The 20,070-nt window shown below is 33.2% G+C and overlaps 2 non-coding genes across 2 annotated transcripts; one reads left to right on the top strand and one right to left on the bottom strand.

Annotated features, from left to right (window-relative positions):
* Positions 1-1,269: 1,269 nt before the first annotated feature.
* LOC128282746 (small nucleolar RNA R71) lies at positions 1,270-1,376 on the top strand. Its single transcript, XR_008273101.1, has one exon. It is a non-coding gene; the product is annotated as a small nucleolar RNA R71 (small nucleolar RNA).
* A 5,963-nt stretch (positions 1,377-7,339) lies between these two features.
* LOC128283137 (small nucleolar RNA R71) lies at positions 7,340-7,446 on the bottom strand. Its single transcript, XR_008273478.1, has one exon. It is a non-coding gene; the product is annotated as a small nucleolar RNA R71 (small nucleolar RNA).
* Positions 7,447-20,070: the final 12,624 nt, after the last annotated feature.

Here is a 20,070-nt window from a genome sequence, read left to right as displayed (position 1 = left end):
GCCGTGGCGATTTATCGTAGCTCGTGCTGGGAAAATCTTAGCCCTGTTTCCACACGGTCCTAAGCACGCCCGTGTGCTTGGCCGTGTCTATATGGTAAACCTGTATTCAAGAGCTCCATTAATATGTTAGATGTTAAAACTAAAATTTAAAGAAATTAATATTGTTAGTATTCGGGTTACCTCCCGAGAAGCGCTTATTTATAGTCTAAGCTCGACTTACCTTTCCATTGAATGGTCATGGTGGTTCAAGGAGTTTATACCTTTAAAATTTTCATTGCGTTGGGCATCTACGATAGAGCTTCAATAAACGGTAAGTTAATATGTAATTTTTTTAAAAGTTTAAGGAATTTACCAAATTGTTCATTTGAGCGGTCTTTTCTTGTCACATTAGGGTATGGCACACGAGGTTTATATTTTGTACTTACCGGTTTCTGCTCATTGTGGTCTACCTCACCTTTACCTTTGCTTATCTGAGTTTCTTGCCTTGATTCTGGTTCAGGTGTGACTAACCCTTCCTCATCTTGACTAGTAATCGCATTGAGTTGTTCCCTTGGGTTAGACTCAGTGTTGCATGGCAGGCTACCTTGTGGTCGTTCGAAAATCAACTTGGTGAGATGTCCAATCTGAGTTTCGAGCCCTTGGATTGATGCTTGTTGATTCTTAAGTGTTGTCTCAATATTCTAAAAACGAGTTTCGGACACCAATATAAATTTTGTTAGCATCTTCTCAAGGTTCAGCTTTTTCTCCTGCTGGTAAGGTGGTTGTTGAAAACCCGGACGACGTTGTGGTTTTTGATTTCCTTAACCACCGCACAAGTAATTAGGATGATTTCTCCAACCTGCATTATAAGTGTTACTATATAGGTTATTTTGGAATCTAGATTTATTGTTACCCATATATTGGACTTGTTCCTCCTCGATGCTAAGGTTGAAGGGTTGATATTCTGTGCATGCTCCTCCTCCATTCGAATCGTACCTCATCACTAGATGTACCTGAGTAGAACCACACAAACCGTCAATCTTTTTATTTAATAGTTCTACCCGGTTAGATAGAATAGTAACTGCGTCGAGGTTGAAAACACCAGCTGCTTTCGTAGGCTTTGTTCTCATAACTTGCCACTGATAGTTATTCAGTGACATCTCCTCAATAAATTCGTAAGCTACCTCAGGTGTCTTATTATTAATAGTTCCTCCAGCGGCTACATCAATCATCTACTGAGTCAAATGATTTAGGCCATTATGGAACGTTTGAACCTGTAGCCAAAGCGGTAACCCATGGTGTGGGCACCTTCTCAAAAGGTCCTTGTATCTCTCCCATACATCCTAGAGTGCTTCTAAATCCATCTGCACAAAAGAAGAGATATCATTACGTAATTTGGCTGTTTTATCCGATGGAAAATATTTTAATAAAAAATTTTCGGTCATTTGCTCCCAAGTTGCGATTGACCCTTGTGGTAATGAGTTCAACCACTGTTTAGCCTTATTCCTTAACGAAAAGGGAAATAACCTAATACGTATGGCATTATCAGAAACGTCATTGATTTTAAATGTATCACAAAATTCTAGGAAATTTGCCAATGAGCGTTGGGATCCTCGTCCTGCAAACCATCAAATTGAACAAACTGTTGTATCATTTGAATTATGTTAGGTTTCAGTTCAAAATTATTTGCAGCAATAGCAGGTCTAACTATACTCGACTCAGTTCCTGTTAAATTAGGTTTAGCATAATCATACATAGTGCGCGGAGCAAGATTTTGATTAACAGCAATCACAGGAGGTAGCGAATTTTCTTGGTTTTCAGCCATCTCCTCGGTTGGGGTTTGAATATCGTCCTCTTACTCGTTCTCTGTGTATCTTAAGCTTCTCCTTATTTCTCTTTGGTTTCTGCGAACTGTGCGATCGATCTCACTATCAAAAAGTAATGGTCCTGACGGGTTTCTTCTAGTCATAAACTATAAGAACCTACCAGAAAAAGGGAAAAAGAAGAATTAGTAATAAAAATTAGAATAAAATTTAAATTTAAGTAAAAGTAAATGGCTAAAGTAATAAAAATCGAGTGTTCCTAATATCTTAGTTCCTCGGGGCGCCAAAAACTTGATACGTGATATTCGTGACAGGCTTTAAATATTTATAATGAATCGTTCTTGAAACTAACTACTATCACGATGAAGGCAAGTGTACCTATCGAACAGTAGTATAGTTTTAGCAAGACCGGATTGTCGAACCCAAAGGAACTAAAAGTACTAGTAATACTGTCTTTTTATTATCTAGCCTACGAATAATAGGGTTTGTTTTAACTAAATAATTAACTAAACTAAGAAATCACAGAAAATAGAATTGGGGAATTACTTTTTGGAAAAACGATTGAATCAAGACAATACCTAAGGAAAAATCCACCTAGACTTCACTTGTTATTTGACTCTGAATCGGACGATCTATTCATTTGACTTGATCCGTATAAATCCCTAAGTTATATTATTATCCCTCTTGAGACTAACAATGTCTAACCCTAGGTTGAATAATTGAAATCTCTTTCTAATTAACTCCCTAGGGTTGCATTAACTCGATCTATGGATCCCCTTATTAGGTTTCACCCTAATCCGGCAAAATCTTGTCACCCTATCTCTAGGCGCGCAACCAACTCCGCTTAATTATGACAAATGTACTTTTAGACAGGGTCTATTCCTCCTCTGAATAAGAGCTTAAATTGAATCAATATCCTAGAAAATCAAGACAAGAATTAAGAACACATAATTAAGAACAAGTCAAATATTTATCATACAATTCAGATAATAATAACAAGATTTGTCTTAGGTTTCATTCGCCTTAGGTATTTAAGGGTTTTAGTTCTAAAAAGGTAAACATCTCAAAAGAATAATGAATACAAAACATAAAGAAAAACCCAAAACTCTTGAAGGGAAATTGAGGGGAGATCTTCAGTCTTGATGATGAATTCGACTTCGGAGATGGATCAATCAGCTTTCCTTGAGTAGTTCCCTGCCTCCTTCTCTGTGTGTCCTTTTTCCTCCTCCTCTAGGGTGTATTTATAGGCTTTGGAATGCCTAAGAACCCTTAAAATTGGCCTTTTTTGAATTGGACTAAACTTGGGCTTGGCAGGGACACACCCGTGTGACACGCATGTGTGCGATTACTTCAGGCCGTGGTAAAGCCTGTTAAAGAGGCACGGGCGTGTGGTCCACCCGTGTGAGTCGTGCTTCAATTCTACCATATTGGCACAGCCGTGTGGTCTACCTGTGTGAGGAGGTCTAGGCCGTGTTGATTTCGTACGTTGGCCCATTTTCTCCGTTTTTGACTCGTTTTTCGTTCGTTTCACTCTCCTATGCTCACCTAAGTATAAAACATGAAATTAAGTTATTAGGAGAATCGAATTCACTAATTTTAAGGAAAAATCATCCATAAAAGGTGCTAAGCATGGGATAGAAATATGTATAAATTACGATTTATCACCCATATGGCGTCGATAGATTCATTTTTCAACTTTCGTCGCTTCTTATTTTTTGTGTTTTCGGGTACACACCTGGTATCAAAACGATGATAAAGCATCCACGGGCACTCCAAAACCTAAAAATCCATAATCCACACCCAAATTCAGTAATACCGATGATACTTTAATGAAATTTATAAAGAGGTATTCAACCATTTTCCAACAAAACTTTACCCTCGAGCAAGAACGAGAATTCCACACTCTTAAAACGTAAATGGACAGTCTTCAGCCATTCGATTAACCCCTAGACACCAAAAGAAACCCTTATTAACACTTGACCACAACAAAATTAAGATTTAACAAAACCCAACTTACCGAAAGCGTGTTGTCACAATGCACAAGGGATCATAAAGTAAAGAAACAAAAGAATGAAAAGATGAGGGGAGAATGAAATTTCGGCAATGGGTGAAGGAGAACGAAATCTCAAAGAGAAAAGAGAAAAAAATTTGGAAAAGAGAAGAAAAGAAAGTGGACATCAGTTTCTGCATGAGAGATTTTTGGGAAGCCGATTACCCAAATCCCACTAATTCTCATCCTAACCACCCACTACCCAAAATTCCACAACCACGGGAACTCTAACGCAAAGCTGAGCAAAATAAAACTCCCTCGCTCATGCAGGGATTCAAACTCCAGACCTCCAACACACCAACACACATCTTAACCACCAGACCAGCAAGCCCATTCTGATATGAAATTACAAGTAACTTAATATAAGTCTGCTGACTAGAAGTTAAGGCTTACTTCAGGAAAAAGGCAAAAATTGCCAAAGCTAGGGCTTGAACTTGGGACCTCACACACACACCCAAACACTTAACCATTGAAGCAGATACACAATTGTGTCAATGAATCACAGAGACATATTTAAAAACTTAGGGCGTTACACTTATAGATAAATAATGTGAATTGCTAATTGTTTGTTTAAGTAGATGTATGGTTAAAAGGAACTAATGCTAGGTGATTAATTCAGGAAATACCTTAGGCATTGTTTGATATAGCCTAGAGCCTAAAAGCTTACTTGTTGCTATGTACCCCTAGTTCCTATATCTTTGAGCCTGGAGTATCATTTTCTTGTATGATTTGATATCAAAGCCTCGAGCCTAAATGAGTCCAGTACTCAATCCTTCTCTATCACGTTCTTTAAATACACTATGTAATGGAAATCAGACTATAAACATTGAGGGATAGGTAGAAATATTATGGTGGCTTTGTGTGCAAAAAAAAATGAATGGATTACATGAATTAGTATGTTAAAAAAAGTGAACGAAAGAGTAAAGACAAAGAAAAAAATAGAGCTAAATCAAAATTAAGCTCAAATAAATGAAAATATTTTGATTCACAATTATAAATTTTGTACCTAGTAATCTCGCGTAATTCCTTCTAACATTTTGGAGAAATAAGATAGGCGAGAGAAGGAGAAATAAGGAGGTGAGTTTATAAATAAATCAGGGACGAGTAGGGAACAATATCATGTGCTTAACCGTTTCTAGTGCTTGAAACCATTTTGGGTATCTGTTGTTTGAATTCCAAACCGTCCGAAGCCTCAAAACATTACAAGCCTAAAATACATTTGGGACCCGAATAAGTCACCAACACATTAATTTGTATATAGCTTGCATTTGTTCAAATGAACATAACTAATTTTTTTAAAATATTTATGAGTGATCCGCATAATTTATTTTGATGGATAACACTTGTAAATAAGTTTATTTACATTGCCTCTACATCTATTAACATTTTACCTTAATGGACTAATTATATCTGTATTAGGAATAAATAAGTTAGCTAGCTATCATTCTTAAGTTGCATGTGAAGTAATTCTCGCACAAGTTTGATGTTTTACTGCTACAAGTTTAAGGTTTTACCGCTATGTAACTTAATTGCCTTATTTAGTCTAAGAGTCGTCTTTTCTTTTACATATTTAGTGTGTTTCTTTGAGGGCAAGCAAAGAGTTAAGTTTCGTGGAGCTGATCTGCCATAAATTGATGTGGCAAATTAGGCTTTCTCGTTATACTTAAGGAGCTTATTCTCGAGTAAAATGACGTCTTCTGCATATTTTTTCGTTATTTGTAGATTTTAAGTTAATAAGTGAAAATGTCTTATTTTTTCTCATTTCGTAACCCAATTTGGCCAATAGTGCCATTGAGGGGCCTAACGTGTGATTGAAGGGCCTAACTGTTGGAGATTGAAAAAGAGCGAGAATGGCACTAAGGAAAAGGGTATCGCGATATCCACACCTTGGAATCATAATACCTCCAACAGTATTGAAGAATAGGGACACTCTTCGGTGGTATCATGATATCATCTTTGGGTATCGCGATATCCACCCTTCAAAGAAGACCCCAAGGATTGATACTATCCAAGATATCGCAATATCCTCTTTTAGGTATCACGACATCGGCATCGTCAAGGGGACAAACTTGGACAAAAAGGGTAGTCTTCGTTCACCTGGTCCACCAATTGCCCTAGGCTCATGTAAGGGCATTTTTGACAATGAAAACTCATTAGAAGACAACCTAAAATAGCCAAAATTGGCTGAAGAGGAGAGAGATACACATTAGCCTTGTTTTAAGTTTAGTTTTCTCTTAGTTTTCTTCACTTTTTCTAGGGTTTTTCATTTTCTCATTTTCTTCCTTAATTTAGAGTTTATTTTTCTGCATTTATTTCTTCTTCTTGATGTTCTTAGTGTTAGTTAAGTTAGTTATCACTGTAGCTTAGGTTTATTTACACTTTCAATCTCTATACCTTGGTTGAAAGAAACTTTTAGATTTAGTTTAATGTATTTCAGTTTCTTTTACTTTAAATCTGTTAAAGTTAGTGCATTTCATGTTTATTTCTTTAGATTTTCTTATTAAATGCTTTTCGTTCCATTTTATTTAAGTTGTCTTGCATAAAACTCCCAACTTTTATATTTTTCTTAAGCTTTACTTTAATGAATGTTTTTTTTTTCATTTTCATGTTCATTCTCTTAACTTTAAGCATGAGTAGCTAAACCGAAAAGGGATTTGGTTGATGGAGATGTGCGTAAGTTGAAATTTTTGGACAAAGCACTAAATTATAATAAATTGCACTAAATCGAATAGATCTAAAAACTTAGGAAGTGACACCCTTAAGGAAGTATCTAGGCAAGTGAGACCGAAAGGTAATCCTGTTGCGCACCCGTTCATTAGTCTCAGATTAACCGATGACATTGAAAGATAAATCGAAACTAATTCGTCTAAGTCAGTAAAATTGAGATCGAAAGATAAAATAGAGCCACTTAGTAATTTAAATGATTTAAATACCTTGCCTGAGAGTGAACCACATTGAAATCAACCAACCACCGTTCGTCATTCATTTTGTTAAATTCTTTGCAATTTAGTACTTAGATTAGCATCTTCAATTTTCTTGCAATATTTTTCTTTTCATGATTTTTTGTACTATAAAATTATATCAGTAGTTGCTTAGACTCTATTGTGCATAATATTTAAACTCAATCGCCATCTTCTTTGGGTTCAATCCTTAGAATACTTCGGTGTTCCATCATAACACTATAAATATTACAATTGACATGTACGCTTGCAGTAAAGCTATGCTTATAAATTGTTTTATAAAATTGTTTATTTTATTCGCATATGGGAACGTGGTCAGCTAACTTTCTAGAGATTTGCGACACATTTAAGATCAATAATGTTACTGATGATGCCATACACTTGCGATTGTTCCCATTTTCTTTGAGGAACAAGTGAGGAACAAGGCAAAATAGTGGTTGAATTCACTTCCACGAAGTTCCATCACCACTTAAGCTCAGATGATTGAAAAGTTTTTGTTGAAGTATTTTTCACTAACCAAAACAGCTAAATTGAGGAATGACATCTCTTCTTTTGTTCAATTTGAACTTGAGACACTGTATGATGCATGGGAGAGATTTAAGGATCTTCTGTGAAGGTTCCCTCATCATGGGTTACCTTTTTGGTTACAAATTCAAACCTTTTACAACGGTTCCTCGACTTGGCAGATAATTGATGCAGTAGCTTTCGAAACACTGAATAATAAGACACCTGATGCAACCCAAGAATTTATTGAGGAGATAACACTGAATAACTATCAATGGCAAGTTATGAGAACAAAGCCTACTAAGACAGCCAATGTTTTTAATATAAATGCGATTACTAAGTTGGAAAATCAGGTGGAAGCGCTGAGTAAAAAGATTTAATGGTTTGAGTAAAAACAAAAAATGCTAAATGTACGTAAGTAACATGAATTAAAAAGAAAACTAAATAAGCTTAAGAGAATATTCGAACCTAAGCCGCACGGATGAAAGAAAAAGCACATTTTATATAAAGCGTTTTTCAAAAAATACATCCTATGCCCCATTAGTTACCTAGTCAGAAAAACGGTCTATTTATCTAAATAATCCTAAAAGAAGCTAATCCTTTTTTTAAGTGGCATATACTACTAATTTTGTTTCTGAATTACTTTTGAGAAGGTTTTTTTACATTGAGAAGTTCTTTTAATTATTAGTTATACATGAGAATTTCAAATAATAATTTTATGTTATAGAAAAAAAGTAAATGATAGCTAAGAAATAATAAAATATTTCTAGTTTCATTCCATTTTATAATTTGAGTAATTTAAAAGTTATTTTTATTATTTTAATTTTTCAATTCATCTTTATATTTTATTTTAATTATATTTTTAAATATTAATTTTATTATTAGTTAAATTATTTTTGTCAATAATATTTTTAACTTTTGAGAAGTTATAAATTGTAATGCTTATTTTAATTAATTATTTTACTCGTGCGAATTGATTATACATACTAATTCTATTAAATTAATTTTAAAAGTTTTTATTTTTTAAGATTTCACTAATAATACATTTGTTAAAATAAAACATAATAAGCTAAAAGTTAAATTTTAAAAACATAACAATTGTAACTAGAATTGTTCATACAAAGTACAATAAGGGAGGAGAACAAGGAGGAGATCACGGCGGTATAGAGGAGGCCGGTTCACTTAAAAAGGTCGAGAGCTGGAACAAGGACAAGAGGACAAGCTAATTAAGGAGACAATTGCTCAAAGTAACTTTAGGGTGCTGATATTAATTTTTGTCAAAAATTGACATGTAGACTATTTAAAGAGTGTCATGTGATAGTGCGGATCAGATCTAAAAAAAACTAAACAGACAAGGACTTGCAAATAAATTTTCCTTTTATTTGGTAAAAAACATTAAATAAAAATTTAAGGCTTTTTACGTAAATAATATAAAATAAATAAATATATACTAAATAAGAAAACATGAATAATATTTACGAGAATGGGCAAAATCAAAAGTGCAATATAGGTGAAGTCTGACCAATCGGCAACACCACTTTATTTTTTTTTTTTAAAAAAATCATTTTTTGGGTGCCGCCTAACACATTGGTGGCACCAATATTTAGAAAAAATACGAGTTTTTTTTAATTAGTATACAAAAAAATTAAAAAAATAATTTTTTATTGGTGTGGCCGATGTATCAGGCGACACCCAAAAAATTTTTAAATTTTTTTAAGCTAAAAAAAAAACTGATACTTTTAATTTTTTTTTGGTATTAAAAACACGAGCCTGTGACCCATTTTTTTGTTTTCAACTAAAAAATTTAATATATATATATATATATTATAAAAGGGGTTGGCTCCAAACCCCTACACACAGAAAAACTTTGAAGTTTCCTCACTTCTAGTAGAACCTAAGGTATGTTTCCTTTCTTCCCTTCATTTTTTTTAATTAATATTGTTAATAGTAGGTTAATGTTGTTAAAGTATGTATTTTTATTAAGAAGTTAATATTTAGTTTATTATCTCTGAAAATTAAATAAAAAATATGGTTAAATTTTTAAGTATAATTAATTATATTAATAGGTTCTTATACTAATTAATTTGTATATTTAGTTTTTATTTTATTTTATTACAAACATTTAGAATTATAGAAAGAGTTAGTTTGGTCCCCAACCTCCACACAAAACCCCTACAAAAAATTTAAGTTGAAGGTCCCTCAACCCATTACAACCAAAGTATGTTTCCTTCATTCCTTTCCTTTATTTTTTTAATTAATATTGTTAATAGTAGTTTAATACTGTTAAATGAAGTATGTTATATTTTTATTAAGAAGTTACTATTAAATTTATTATCCCTGAAAATTAAATAACAAATATGGTTACTTTTTTAATATAATTATTTATATTAGTAGGTTTTTGTACTAATTAATTGTATATTTAATTTTTATATTACAAACATTTAGAATTGTGTTAAAAGTATCAATTTTTTATTAGATATGTAGTTATATTACATTTCATATTTTTATTGGTTGATTTTTTTATGTAAATTTAGATAAAATTAATAGTTTTAAGTATTAGTACAAAAAATGTTTTCATATAGTTATTTGTTAAGTAGAATAAGAAAATATCTCATAGTTTTAGTAGATATCGATATGAGTTCTTTAATTACTGCACAAGATCACACAGTTAGGACGATCCATTTACCGATAAGAGAATGTTCTAATGTTGTAAGTAATTTTTAGCATAGTTGCACGTGATTTTTTATTTAATTTCACATTCTTAACCAATTTTGTAATATGATTAGGGTTCGTACCACGTATTGCGGCCGTGTGGCCATGCTCTGAGCTACCGGCTGGACACACGAATTTTGCCCTACTTAGATGCCACAGGATTTGTTTCAGCGATATTAATCCGTATGTTTGAGGTGAGGGGCAATTTAATATCGGCACTAGTTGAGCGGTGGCGCTCAGAGACGCACACCTTTCAATTACCATGTGGGGAATGCACCATTACATTAGAGGATTTCGCAATGCAATTAGGGCTTCTCGTGGACGGTGATGCAGTAACTGATACAAGCAGTATAGCAGATCCTACAACTCTCTACTATTACTTGCTTGGACGCTCTCCTGGTGATGGTACCAAAATATTTACGAGTTTAAAATTTTCGTGGCTGAGAGAAAATTTTTAAACATTATCGGATGATGCAACCGAGATTGAGATGATACAAGCTGTTCGGGCCTATATACTACAATTTATAGGGGGTACTTATGCTGAATTCGAATAATAATAGAGTCCACTTGATGTACCTGCCCTCACTTAGTTCATTTTAAGGTGCCTGTTCATATAGTTGGGGTTCCGCAATACTAGCTACGTTATATCGTGAGCTTTGTCTGGCTACAAAGCACAAAACTATCGATATATGTGGCTGCCCAATACTGCTACAATCTTGGGCGCTATACAGGATGTCATTTCTGGCACCAGTGGGTCACCAAGTACATGTGTTCCCACTTGTGAATAGGTAAAAAGAAATCAAAATTGGGTTAAGATTTTTTTCATGAAATAATTTTCTAACGAGTTAGGTTTATATTTTTAGATGGTATAGTAGTCCGAACATTGGGAAGTCGGAAACACTCATTATATACCGATAGATGATCGAGGGATACATCGGGGATGGGGTAATTTATTTTCAAAAAATTGCCTTATATTAATGTAATGTAATTAGTTTATTTATTAAATTACACTATAATTAATTTTCTAATTATAACAGCCCGATTCAGACCCTATTCAGAACGGTGGTTTTGGGACCATGAATCCAAGTCAGAAAAATTTTTAAAAATTATTTTCTGTGTTTATTATGTGTGAATTTATATTCGTGAAATTTTCATGTTTTAATTTTGTCGTTTAAGTGCCCGATTTAATAAAAGGGCTTAATCGCGTAAAATAAAAATTTGATGGTTAAATGTGAAAGAGCCGAATTGTTGTTTTCTTTTTAATTTGAGGTATTTATAATGAAATATTACCATAGTTAAAGTGGTTGGACGGTTTAAGACATGTTTTATAATGGTTTATTATTTTATAACAAAGGTTAAATAGGTAAAATGATAATAATGTTATAATAATAAAACATAAAAAAAATCAAAACCATGTGTTCATCTTTCCTACTTGACCGAATATGAAAAAGAAAGAAAGAAAAATAAAGCTTTAAGGTTCGGCCATCGTTGAAGCTTGATTAAGTTATGTAACTAGCTCGGTTTTTGATAATTTTTACGTTTTTGAGATCATTGCAGTATAATGTACAAAGCTCATGCTTGAATTTCTGATTTTGATGAATATTTTGAGTTATGCCATTGATGAATAATTGAGATTTGTGATGTTAGATGATGAATTATGAAGATATGTTTTGGATTAATATATTTTGTATTGGAATTTTTGATGAATTTGAGTAATTAGGGCTAAATTGAAAAAATAATAAATTGAGGGATAAAATGTGAAATAAATGAAATGTATGGATTTATATGAGCATGGGTAACATTCGGCCTAAGCATGGTGTGTGCAAATTTTGCATGTTTTGTGTTTTGTGCAATTTGGACTAAATTGTAAAAAGTGTAAAATGTTAGGGGCAAAATGGTAATTTGTCCATTTATGTGTTTTTGGGCTAAATTGAATGAAATTATGTTTGAATGAGTTTAATTTGAATATGTTTAGATCAAGAACCAAAGAAATCGGATTTGGATCGGGGAAAAACCCAAGTTGTCGAATAATCGTTCTGTTCCGATTATCGTTGTCTGAGGTAAATTTATAAGCAAATAGATGTTGTAAATTTTAAATAAATATGAGTTATATATGTTAAAATGAATTATGTGAAAGTATATATGTGGTAGCTGAATGTGTATATGCTTGGGAGCTATGTTTACTAACCTTAAGAATAGCTAGGATACATATATCATGACATAGGATTTTCGATATGTGATTACGTGTAAGACCAGATCTAGGACGTTGGCACCGATATGTGATTACATGTAAGACCACGTCTGGGACATTGGCATCAATATGTGATTACGTGTAAGACCACGTCTGGGATGTTGGCATCAATATGTGATTCTGATATGTGTGTGTGAGTAAGACCAAGTTTAATACTTTGGCATCGATATGTGATTCCAATATGTGTGTGCGAGTAAGACCACGTTTAATACGTTGGCATCGATAGGTGATTTCGATATGTGTTTATAAGTAAGACCATTCTGGGATAGTGGCATCGATATGTAATTACATGTAAGATCACATCTGGGATATTGGCATTGTACGATATGTACGACTATTCGAGTACCCTATTTAATTCCGAATGATTCAACGAGCAATGTTAAGTAAAGACCGAATGCGAAATGAAATTAAAAGGTACAGGTATGTGTTAGCTAATGTATTGAAATTAAGGTAAGTTTTGGTATTTGAAGTGATGATATGAATCATGTTATAAAGTTGGTTATATGTATATTGAATGCAAATCTATATATTCGGCAAAATAATTTAAGTATGTGATATTAAAGTGTGAAACATGTGTATACATATATGAATGTGTATATATATTCGTCTATATGATGATATTATGACCTTGGAAGTAAATGACAACTTTGATAATGGATATATATGTATTTCGGCCAAGTTAAAGTTGATACATGGATGTATATGTTGTATATGAATTTGCAAGTTTGAGATTAAATGTGATTATGATAGCATGAATTGGTTTGGTTAAATTGAGTTGATTATGTCATTGAGATGTTTATTTTCTTATGACTTACTAAGCTATGATAGCTTATTGTGTGTGTATGTTTTCTTCTGTTTTATAGATTTTGGAGACTAGTTACGGGCTTAGGGATCTTCAGCGAAGTCTATCACACTATCATCTATTTATCGGTATTTTTAAAAGCTAAATTTTGAACCTATGGCATGTATAGGCTATACTACTTTTTGGATATGTTTGAAGTGTTGTATATAATATGCTATGCGAAAATGGCTAATTTGATATATAAGTATTTGCTATCTTGATCACAGTTCTTGTGTGTGCTAAGTTTGGTTTGTATGCTATGCTCAAATGATGATTTTATTTGGTTTGGTTGAATCGGCTATGATATATATAAGTATGAATTATGCTTGATATGTTACCTATTGTTTAATGATTCGGCTATGTCTTGTATTTGATAGTAATGATTTAATTTGGTTGATTAGTGTATTCAGTTAAATGTTGAATTTAGGTAATGAAATTATTGAATTGATGATTGGCAATGTTATGTATATATATATATGTGAAACATTTTTTATTTAGTTTTGTTATGTATTTTGGTAACAAGGTGATTCGATTATGGCATGTGATAAAAGTGAGTTCAATATGATTTCATTAAGTGAAGAAATGAATATGAATTATGCTAGTAAATTAATCATGATTCGGCACTTATATATATAAGCATATGATGTGTTGGTTTGATATATATATATTTATATGTGCTTATCCGAACATGTAATCATTGAATTGGTATTGAATATGACCTTTGTTATTTTGCAAGATAAGTGATATTAACATGTTTAGATTCGGTTTTGGTATTTTAAAGTACTAAACAAGTGTTTGCTATGTTATATGTATATATATACATATTTGTGATGTGTTTGATGTGAAATGCAAATTATGGTTAATATATTGATTTGATTCTATGTGAGATTACATACACGTAATAAAGTTGAAAGTGGACATTAAAATAAACATAAGTAATAAGCATGATTACATTCGGCTAAGGCTTTGTAAAATGACCAAATGAATAGTAATTTAAGTTATAAGGAATCATGATTGTTTTTATGCAAAATAGGTGACTGTGAATGGTTATATGTACTATGATGGTTAGACCATTCGGTGTTCTTTTAATATATGTCTAAATTGATACAGGACCTTTTAGCCTTGCACAATATACTTAGATAAACTTATAAGTAGACTTGTTTATGATTTAGCCATTTGAAACCATATATATATAGTAATGTACTTATGCCATGAATGATTTGGTTAAATTTATTATATCCTTATTGTGTCGAATAGAGTTTTGCTAAGAATGATATGTATTTAAATATGTTTACTTTATATAATTCATGTTTGTAATAATTGATTGAATTATTTATAATATCTTTGATATGCGCATATGCTATGTGGTAAAATGATATATTTGGCATTATTTTCTTATGACTTATATAACTAGATATATGTTTGAAAAATGTTATAATATGATCCGTAAAGAATTTAAATTAGTTATATATGTTAATATTTGATTGTTTTAAGAGTTTGAGCAAGTGTACGCATACGATCGTTTGGAATTTGTGTCTTGTCTGGTAATACCTCGTAACCCTATTCCGGCGACAGATATGGGTTAGGGGTGTTACACTAATCATGTGTTTAATTGTTCAGTTCATGTGGATGTCATATATCACACCAGACGTTGCTTCCGTCATTCCTCCTTCGTCTAGAGCAGATGCACACGTATGGTGTGTCAACGCACCCATTATAAATTTTCAAATGATAGAGTGGTATGCCAGGGATCAAGTGCTTCATCAATTCGGGTGTAGTTAATATATTCTAGACGTTCCTATACAATTGGGAAAAGAAATCCACGAAATGTACAAGAAGGGGAAACATGCAAAGAATTGGGCATTAGAGCATCAACCATATATTTTGTTGTGGAACGGTTGATTGGAGAGAAGGCTTAATTTAGTGTCATGTTATCCTGATTTCATTCCCTCGATGGACTACCAGAAGTGGTACATAAAAAATGGGTTACCCTACTTATACGATGGTCGATTGATGTTAGTTTCTCCATATATGGAATGATGAGGTCTTCTACAACCCTGTCTTTGTCAGAATTCTCCTCCACCACCGGGGCCCAAGCCCCAGCTCGATGGGTCGTTGTAATATACACACCTAGAGATGGGGGTTTGGCACCAGTCTGAGCTGACTCCTTCATTATCATAACACACTTGACCTGTAGCTCTTATCACTCAGAGATGGGGGGTTGTAGTTTTTATTAGTGATAGATCTCACAAACGATGTTTGGCATGTTTAACCTATCCCAACCCCAATACTACACCCATCACAAGCAAACGTTTGTGACCAATGATTTTTCGAGATTGCTCAGTTCACCCCGGAGATTGCCTATGGGTGATCATACTGTAGGCTTGAGTTTGCTCAGTACACCTCGGGGATCACCTATGGGTGATGACACTGTAGTTTCGAGTGAGACGGCCATTAACCATCGGAAGCACCCGTAACATAAAAGAAGGCAACCACAGTGATACACCCCACGGACAATCTCATCAAACTATAGATTTTGATGGTTTTAATTCAAATAATTCGACTTATTGTAATGTTCCATTTATTAATGGAATTTAACATATTTTATTCCAAGCTAAAGTTTGTTTCATATTGATGAAATGTTTGAAACAAATTCATGCAAATATACGTAGCCATCAAGTAGCTAAAGTTCATTCAAATATTTTACAAGTTTATCTAAATAATTAAAGTTTATACAAGAATGAAAATTCAATGGAAAAACGAAACATAATGCAAATATATGTAAAAATTGAAATTGTTACAAGAATAAAAATTCAATAGAAAATAGAAACATAATGCAAATATATGTAAATAATTGAAATTCATACAAGAATGAAAATTCAATAGAAAAAGAACATAATGAAAATATATGTAAATAATTGAAGTTCATACAAAAATGAAAATTCAATACATAAATCAAATTCTATTCCGCTTAGACGACTCTCCCAGGTGATACCCTCGGTGCGAGCATTTGCTTCGATTATAACCTGCTAATCTGCACATGCCACAATGTTTAGTGTCGACCTTTTTCCTTATGTCTATGTCATTTCTTATTTGAGTGACATGCGAACGGCCGTTGGGCTTCCTACAGAGATCATGGTCTGGGACCATCTTAAAACTCTGCAAGGGAACTGCCCATGTTGACACTTCCTGTATTGTTGGGAACTCATTTCCCCAAATATAAAACGTGTGTTCCTATGTGTATACCTCATCAACATATTGTTCGACATTGATAGAGTGTTCAGCGCATGCTGCAATGACATGCGCACACGAGTAATGAAGTGCCTGGAATTTCCCATAGTCGCATTGTCTATATAGAAGACCAACTTCATATGACCTAGGCGGATACCTGGTCGACAACCGACAGTCTCTGTCAGCTGAAACGTTTCATAATATTGAGAATATAATTGAACATTCATAGTTCTCGCTTTTTGGCTGTTAACCTCCATTGCCCTTCCAAACATGCTCGACGTGCATGAACCCCGCATTCATTTGATTTACTTGTTTGAACACCATTTTTGACATTAGTGTGGCTAACCAATAGAAAGTAGCTAAGAATACAGATGCAATTGGGAGATGTTGTTTACGCTTAAATACCGCGTTAACGCCTTCTACTAGGTTGGTGGCCATATGACAGTATCTCGAACTGTTATCGAAACTTAGAGCCCATTATCAGGGCTCCATACTTTTAAACCACTGCCATAATGTAATAGTAGCTTGACCATACATATTAACTTCAAGGTCAACCCATCTCCGTCTGAATCGATGTGGCTCCACCTTATATCCTGAACTGTTACAACATGTTACGTGTCGTTTAGCAAACTATAAACATATGGGAAAAGATTAGATAGATAATTACCCATCCTCACAACTTGTCTTTTCCAATCTTTATTTTTGAAATGTACTTGATGCAATACATAGATCTCTACAGAACACCTGAACGCCTGGTTGTGGCAACTAGCCTTTTTGATTTATTCGAATGATGCAAACATTATCTTGAGTGACAACATATCTTCACAGGTTTTTCACAAAAAATTGCCACGACTCTGAATTCTCTCCTTCGACGATAGCAAAAGCTATCGGTAGAATGTTATTGTTCTCATCTTATGTAACCGCAATAAGGAGGATCTGCATATAGTTCCTGTATAGACAAGTCTCATCTACCTGCACAAGCGGCTTACGGTGAGGAAAAACCTGAATGTAGGGGCCTAATGTCCAAAACATTTGGTAAAAAGTTCTTTTCCTTGAATGTAGTTGGTTGTCCCGGTTGTGACAAGGTAATGTCTCCAACTCAATGAGAGTTCCTGGAACGTACTCCCATATTGTGGCAATTCACTCTTAGAGTTTATTGTACAAAGCATCCCAATATCTGTACAATTGATCCATGAGCCAACCATGCCTTCCAATATGAAACTCGGTAGTGGAACGTTCTTGTATTTTGGTAATTAGAGAAGATACAGCAATGGAGGGGTCATTTTTAACCATTGCCAATATGCAATTGCAAATGGTTTTTAAGTCAAGCTTTTGGTGGTCCTGTGTCATACGAGCATAAGTGCATGTATGAGGCCCAACAAATTTTTGTATCTCCCACTGCTGTGAGCTCTGGATAAATGCAACTCGTACACGCCACTTGCACCCTTCTGTCAACTTCCAACACTCACCAACATAGATCGTTGATTTAGAGTAAGCCACCTTGTACTCAATAGAAACCTTCAAACTATAACGCTTGATGGCATTGACACACTCGTCTTTGCTCGCGAATCTTTGACCCACAAATAACTCTTCCAATTCAGGATCTTCTTCAATAGGTATGATGTCCAGGTATTCGGGGAACTAGGAAGCATGCGCTGCATTGGGATCAACAATAAAGATATGGGCCCCGGAATCATTGTGTATGATGATGCCTCGACTCGGGTTTCCAACTAAAAGAACGTAATGATTTCCACCAATTGGTTCTTCGTCGTTGAGATTCTCTGGGACATCATCTAAATTCGGATCAATAAAATCTTCACATTCGTGATCAAAACTATTATTATTATCGGATTCATCTTTACCAAACACATCAGTTTCAATAACGATTAAATGTATCTATAATCCACCACTGTATTGATTTGAACATCCAACGCTGGAATCGACGTCAAAATCGTGCACAGATGACCTGGGAACCTCTGTACATGGGTCTTCAACTCCATATTGTTGACTTAACAGTGTCACATTTTCAACGGGCTCTGCATCTTCTAACTCAGCAGATAACTGAATTGGTTCAGTATTCAGCCTCTCTGGCAGGCAATACAATACGACCATTGTCTCAATGTCATCATCGTCCAAAAGTTCCATCTCAGTAAATTTGATAGGATTTGACGAAATTGGAAATTTGTAGAACAATTTCGTCATCCTCCTTCCACAACACTGGGAAATTTTTTCACTAACCTTCTCTTTCATATCACCGACAGACACATTCCTATTAAATCTCATCCCTATTTTTTGACGAGTTTCAAAAAATACAACCAACGATTATTTCTAAAATAACACCATCGAAATGAATTGTTGCAAAAAATCGATTCTCTATTTTTTTAAACTGAAAAAATAGAACAAAAGAACTTAATAAATTAGTAATAAAATAATAATTAAACTAAACCATATGAAACAAAATAAATTGCCATATAAAAATAATTAAAACATTAATTTTTTTAAAGAAAGCTTGAAAACTAAATTACAATTGAAGAGGGTGAAGAGCTTCAAAAGAAATTTTGAAATAGCAATGGATGTGTCCCAACCCCCTTTTATAAAAAATATTTTTTTTAATTTTTTAGCTGAAAATGAAAAAAACTTGAGTTTTAAATTTTTTTCGAGTATTAAAAACACGAGCCTGTGAGAAGGGGCTAACCAGAAACATGAGACGGAAGAACATACTTCTTCTTCCCTTTTTTAGGAGGAAAAGGAGGATCCGAACAAAATTTCTGAAACAGAAAAGCTGCGAGTGACTGAAAAGAAAAAACATAAAATAAAAAGGCCGAACTCCACTTTCGTTTTAAAGAGACATACTATAAAATAGATCGGTTTATGAAACTTCTTATTTGGATGGGAATCAAGAAAGTTTGAAGTTAGAAATATTAAAAAATATATTTAATATGGATAGAAAAACCTCCACAGGCTCGTATTTTGAATACTCGAAAAAAATTTAAAACACGAGTTTTTTTTTTGTTTCAGTTTAAAAAAATAAAAAAATTTTGGGTGCCACCTAACACATCGGTGACACCAATAAAAAAATTATGTTTTTTTCAATTTTTTCGTACATTGTTAAAAAAATAGTATTTTTTGTTCTAAATATTGGTGCCGCCAATGTGTCAAGTAACACCGAAAAAAAAAATTTTAAATAAAGTGGTGTCATCGATTCATTAGGCGACACTTGTATTACACTATTGATTTTGCCTATTCTCGTAAATATTAGTCTTGTTATCCTATTTTGTATATATTTATTTATTTTATATGATTCATGTAAAAACTCAAAATTTTACTTTTTATCCCAATAAAAAGTTTTATTTATTTACTTTTCCTTTATTTTTCGTTATCTTTTCTTCTCCTTATACAAGAAAACTTTCTTGATCTCCCTTTTATTTATTCACACTTAAAAAAAACACTTTACATGTACAAGAAATAAAATAAAATTTTATTTATATACTTATTTATACAACTTTTATATTTTTTATAACTTAAAAGGTACTAGTAGAATTAGAATAATTATACACATATCATATTTTTAAATAAAAAATTAACATTTTTAAATAGCGTATAATTTAAAAATCATCTTTAGTGAATATGGACATATGATTGTCCAAATTGCTTTGGACTTAACATTTAAATGGTTTTTATTAAGGCTAAACGCTTAAAAAAGCCCTCAGAAAAAAAAA

This window comes from Gossypium arboreum, chromosome 10, assembly GCF_025698485.1.
Source record: "Gossypium arboreum isolate Shixiya-1 chromosome 10, ASM2569848v2, whole genome shotgun sequence".
NCBI classification, from domain to species: domain Eukaryota; kingdom Viridiplantae; phylum Streptophyta; class Magnoliopsida; order Malvales; family Malvaceae; genus Gossypium; species Gossypium arboreum.
Note: the sequence above shows the minus strand (reverse complement) of the source record. Positions and strands in the feature narration are given on the sequence as shown.